Source organism: Ovis canadensis, chromosome 25, assembly GCF_042477335.2.
Source record: "Ovis canadensis isolate MfBH-ARS-UI-01 breed Bighorn chromosome 25, ARS-UI_OviCan_v2, whole genome shotgun sequence".
Taxonomy (NCBI): domain Eukaryota; kingdom Metazoa; phylum Chordata; class Mammalia; order Artiodactyla; family Bovidae; genus Ovis; species Ovis canadensis.
The window spans coordinates 61,704,573-61,710,854 of NC_091269.1; positions in this window are offsets into that span (position 1 = coordinate 61,704,573).

The window sequence follows — 6,282 nt, forward strand, 5'->3', positions numbered from 1 at the left end:
GCTGTGAGTGTATTTTTGTGCAAAAATTAAGTGTTGTAAAACTCTTTCTGATTTTAAGTTTTTAATGATATTTTAGTGACTAATGCTTTAATGATTAAAGTTTTGATGGTATTTATGCGTAAAGTACAAACTTTCCCCTGACTCTAACGTTCACATCAATTCATATCTTGTGTGCTGACTTTGAGGGAACTTTTAGAAAAATGTGAGACTTTTTAGGTGCCAGTGTTTCTATTGATAGTGAATTGTAGTGTGTTTAAAAATATGTGCACCTTCCTATTTCTCCAGTGGCTCAGCAGTAAAGAATCTGCCTGCAATAGAGGAGGTCTGTGCTCGATCCCTGGGTCGGGAAGATCCCCTGGAGGAGGGCCTGGCAACCCACCCCAGTACCCTTGCCTGGAGAATCCCGTGGACAGAGGAGCCTGATGGGCTACAGTCCAAGGGTCACAAAGAGTTGGACATGACTGAAGCCACTGAGTTCACTCTGCAAATACTTTTCTACTCTTTATTTTCATGATGTTTAGATGGAAACGCCAATGTAGGATCACCAGGATCGATTCCAGTATTGCCATGGACACATTCCACTCGCTCAAAATTTCTCTGCAGAAAGAATTTTTCTTATAATAGAAGTTTTGTTTAACCAGTCACCATGTCCTTATTTCCCTTGTAGATTACAGTGATGTAGAGGAATGCTTCATAAAAAAAGGACAAATTTTGTTCAATTATAAATTCTAGTGCAGCATATAATTCTGTGTCCATCACAAGACATAGTGATTCAGATTTCAGATTACTTATAATATTTAAATAATTGTATTATGTTAACAAAAACCAGATTTGGCTGAATAAAAATCTATGTGATGTTAATAACTGTAAAAGCCAGCAAGAAGTCTCGGTGGGTTTTTGCAGTAATACACGGAGAAGAGAACAAGGCCGTATTTGTGACTTCTGATTATTAAAGATGTGCTTGTCGAGTGCTCCCAGGACCTTTGAAGGAGAGAAGACCTGGCAGAAGAGTGAGTGGGTTTCTATTAGAAAAGCACCACTGGGATGACTGCCGAAGCGCTTCCAGCAGCCACAGGGATTATAGTGGAAACCAGTAGATGGAGCAGGGAGAGAGACGGAATGAAGACTTCTGGCATCATCAACCCGTCGTGTCCAACATTTACACTCTGTCTCCTCTCCCCACTCCGCCCAGCCACTTGCTAGCAACAAGTCTTCTTCCAAGCATTGTTGAGTAACCAGTCCAACTGGCCTTTACAGTTCGACAGAAACTCCACATCAGGGGCACACTCCTCCTCCTTCTGCCAGTCCAGGCAGTGATCAGATCAGCACTTGCAATGGTTCCCAAGCTTTGCGCGCATCAGTGCCACTTGGCCTGTTAAACACAGACTGCTGGACTACAGCCCAAGACTTTCTGGCTCTATAGGTGGGACCTAAGAGTTTGAATCTGTAACAAGTTATCAAGTGATATATTGCTCCTGGTGTAGAACCAATGAAATACTTCATTCCTTTGACATCATCCCACTTCTAGTAAGTGTACGTTAGACTTTTAAGAAGATTAGCAGTGAGAAAAGTGAAACTGAGGAAAAAATAAGCTGTTTTATGTCCAGGAACAAAGTGGAGTGTAAGCAAATCAGTGTAGTGGGAAATAAGCCTCAAGTGTGTTAGTTGCTCAGACGTGGTCTGACTCTGCGACCCCGTGGACTGTAGCCCGCCAGGCTCCTCTGCCTGTGGAATTCTCTAGGCAAGGTTACTGGAGTGGGTAGCCATTCCCTTCTCCAGGGTTTCCTCTTGGCCTAGGGATCGAACCTGGGTCTCCTGCGTTGCAGGCAGATTCTCTACCATCTGAGCTGCCAGAGAAGCCCTAAAGCCGTAAACCAGGGGCTTATTAAAACTGAGCTCTTTGTAGGAAGTGGGAACAGAAAGAATGAAGAGGCAAAAGAAAGAAAAATGAATTTTACTTTTTTGTTTATATTCACCTACTTTGTGTGTCAACTGACTCAGATCCATGAGCAAAACCAGTTAGTGGTAATTGTGATAGAACATTTTCAAGGACGGGCTGCCCAAGTGGCGCTAGTGGGGAAGAATCTGCCTGCCAATGCAGGAGACGCAAGTTTGATCCCTGGGTAGGGAAGATATCCTGATGTAGGAAATGGCTGCCCACTCCTCTATGCTTGCCTGGAGAACCCTGAGGACAGAGGAGCCTGGCGGGTTGCAGTCCGTGTGGCAGCAAAGAGTTTGGGCGTGACTAAGCACAGCACGCATTTTCAGGGAATTCTCCTGGACGCCACGGGACTCCTGTCATCCTTGAACACCATGAGCAACGCACCATCAAAGGGAATTTCTCCACATATTTGAACTTAAGACAGAAAGTAATAAATTTATTTCCTAGCTTGCCAGTCACTCTAGTGGTGATAAATTAGCAGAGAGTTAATTTGTTAGGGAGTACTTTTTTTCATTGTTTAGTTCAACTTGGAAATGTTTTCTGTGAAACTTTTACCCCTATGGGAAATCATAAAATGCTTCATTCTTGCTGACGTTCTAATTAATTAATACAGGAAAGTGGTTAGCAGGCATCCCCTCCCCCCACACAACCAAAACTCAGTCAGTCTGCTCTTTGAACTCAGAGCAAAGCTAGACCAAGCAGTTACAATGTAAGAGGCATTCATGTCATTTAATGACACTGAGCCTGAGTCCTTCGACTGGGGGAGAAGGGACATGAGTCAGGATCAGAAGTGCTGAGAAACTGGCGAGGCAGGATTGGACGTAGGTGATATGCAGAAAGAAAGAGTAAATAAGTGATTCTAGGAATTATGCCAGGTAAGATGGAGAAAACATGTTCCACCCTATCTCTAGAGAGGCAGCTGTGCAGCTCTGAAGCAGAACGGAGGGAGCAGCTGTCAGACGACTCTGCGTGAACAGTAGCAGGAGGGTTGGAGAGAAGACCAGGGTAAAGTCTCATCCGATCAGTGGTGAGTCTGCCATCTCTTTATCCCCTGGTCCTCTTGCTGCTTACTCTACGACACAGGTGAAATCAACAAAAGTGAGCAGCAGAGAAGAGTAACTAAGGCCCCATGTTCCTGGGTATGGAACCTAAGAGGCACTTCAAGGACATGAAATACACTGAAGCGATTATGATGAGCAGGGAAACTCAGGAAAGCAATCCTGTTAAACTGTTAAATAATTCTAAGAATTACTCCCAAACTGTGCATGACTAGATATGAATGATCCTAATCAGTAAAGATTTTGAAAACTGAATTTCCAGAAAAATCTCTGGCAAGAACCCAGACCACCGTTGGATGCACATGTGGGACAGTTCTGAATGGCTCTGCAAGGCTTTTACAACTGAGCTGACACTGAAACCACAGCCTATAGGAGATGGGAGGGAACTTACGGCCTGAGTTTAATCTGGTCAATTTTTTGGCAAAATAAAAATATCAACATTTTTCAAAGGAGTAAAAAAAAAAAAACCTAAAGAGCCTGAAAACATGACATCCCAGTCCAAAATTACTTAACAGATGAAGAAACTGGAAAATTTCAGTTCTTATGAGAAACGACAATCAACAGACATCAGTACTGACAGGACATAGATGTTAGAATTATCTGACAACGATTTTAAATTGGTTATTTAAAATATTCTATCAAGCAATTTTAAATTGGTGATTTAAAATATTCTATCAAAAAATATTCTATCAAGAAATTGCAAGCACTTTTAAAATTAATAGATAAATGGACTCAGAAATGATGTGTAAAGAAGAATCAAATGGAAATGTTAGAACAGAAAAATATAATAACTGAAATATAAAACTCATTGAATGAGCTTAAAAACATAATGGAGATAGGTAAAATTGACAATTTATCAATAGAAATTATCTAACCTGGAAAATAAAGTGAAAAAATATTTAAAGCAAATTAACAGAGCCTCAGCAACCTGTAGGAAAACAACAAAAGGTATAACATTCTTGTCATCAGAGTCTGAGGACAGCAGAAAGCTTTCAGTGCTGGAAAATATTTTACACACTTATTTATTTTATTTGGCTGTGCTGGGTCTCAGTTGCAGCATGTGGGATCTAGTTCTCTGACCAGGATTGAACCTGGGCCCCTGCATTGGGAACATGGAGTCTTAGCCACTGGGACCACCAGGGAAATCCTTAAATATATTTTATTTATTTATTTTATTTGGCTGCACTGGGTCTTAGTTGCAGCATGAGTGCTGAAAAAATATATTCCAAGGTATAATGTCTGAAAACTTCCTAAGTTTGGCAAACCACCTAAACGTACAGATTCACGAAGCTGAACAAATCTGAAACAGAATAAGCCCGAAGAAATTCCATGCTGAGATCAATCATAATAAACTATTGAAACGAAAGACAAACAAAAGTCTTGAAATCACGGGAAAAAATGGCACAGTATGTGCAGGGGAAGAGCAATTTGAATGACTTGATTTTTAGCCAGAAACTGCAGAAGAAAGTGCGTGACATTTTCAGCTGCAGAAAGAGAACTGTTAGCTCGAAAATTCACATTCAGTAAGAAGGGCCTTAGGAATGAAGGTGGAATGGTGTTTTCAGACCAAGGAAAACTAAGAGAACTTGCTGCCAGCAGATCTGTTGTAAAGAAATTGTTAAAGGAAGTTTAACAATTCCCCTTCAAGAAGATTGAAGGGGAATGATACCAGAAAAAAAAAAAAAGTGCATCAGGGATAATAGGTGAGAGAAACGGTAAATATCATGGTACATACAATAGGTTATTCCTTCCTTGAATTCTTTAAAATATACTTGATGATTGAAAGCGAAATGTAAAACACCACCTGCAAGTTTAAAAAAATTTAAATAAGAGACAACCATAACATATAGGGGGTAAAAGCTGTGAGACAAAATGTCAGTTGTAAGACAGTTAAAGACAAAATGTCACATAAGAGGTGAAGTATTAATTCTATTAGGCTGTGAGAAGTCACATATGTCAATTGTAATTTTCAAAGTATTCACCAAAAACGATCTATACAAAGAGATACACTAAAGCACACTTTGTCAAGTAAAGTAGATTAATAAAAATATACCAATAATTCAAATAAAGGCAAAAATTAGGGAAACAAAGGAAGGGAAAACAGGAAAACCAAATATACCAATAATTCAAATAAAGGCAAAAACTGGGGAAACAAAGGAAGGGAAAACAGGAAAACCACATTAATCATAAAATAAAATGGCGAAACCCAAATCCCAGCAGATCAATAATTACGTTAAATTGAAATGACCTACACTCTCCAGTGGAAAGATAGATTGTCACAACAAGTACCGTAAGATTCTGCTTGAGGATCCTAGAGGAGTCACTCTCTTAGGAAAAGAAAGTGAACTAGTGGGTGCCAGGTCGCTGAGGGTCGGACACGACTGAGCAACGTCACTTCCACTTCTTACTTTCATGCCCTGGAGAAGGAAATGGCAACCCACTCCAGTGTTCTTGCCTGGAGAATCCCAGGGACGGGGGAGCCTGGTGGGCTGCCGTCTGTGGGGTCTCACAGAGTTGGACATGACTGAAGCGACTCAGCAGCAGCAGCAGGAGCTGGAAAGAAGGGAGTTTTTTTAATGGTTATAGACTTTGAGTTTCATAAGACTAAAAATTCTAGAGATCTATTACACAATAATGTACCTAGAGTTAACACTTTTGTTCACTTAAAATGGTTAAGATGGTAAATTATATGTTATTTTTTTACCACAATAAAAAGTTGAAAGTATCAGATTAATTTTAAAAATACAAATAAACAAATAAAGCAGGACCAAACTGTGTGATTTACAAGACGCTAATTTCACATATGCTGCTGCTGCTGTTATAAGCAAAAGAACAGAAAATTATGTAGTATGTGGACATTCATCAAAATAATGCTGGAGTGGCTATATTAATATCAGAAAAAGGTGTACTAGGAAACCAGGAAAATTACCAAGAATAAAGAGGAATGTTATATACTGAAAAACACTAATTCACCAGATGCAAAATTCCTAAATGTATCAAAGAACTTCAAATGCATAGAACAAAAGGGGCAGAATTAATGAGAAATAAATCCACAAATATAATCGGATACTTCAAGACTCCTCTATTTATAATGAATTCAGCTAGGAAAAAGAAAGTCAGCAAGTATGTGAAAGAACTGAACACCACCATTAACTAAATAGATCAATTGACAATTACAGAATACTTTTACTGGCTAAAGAGCAGAATATACATTATAAAATCCTGTATCCAAAATCTACAAAGAACTTCTAAAACTCAACAATAATAATCTGATTAAAACTG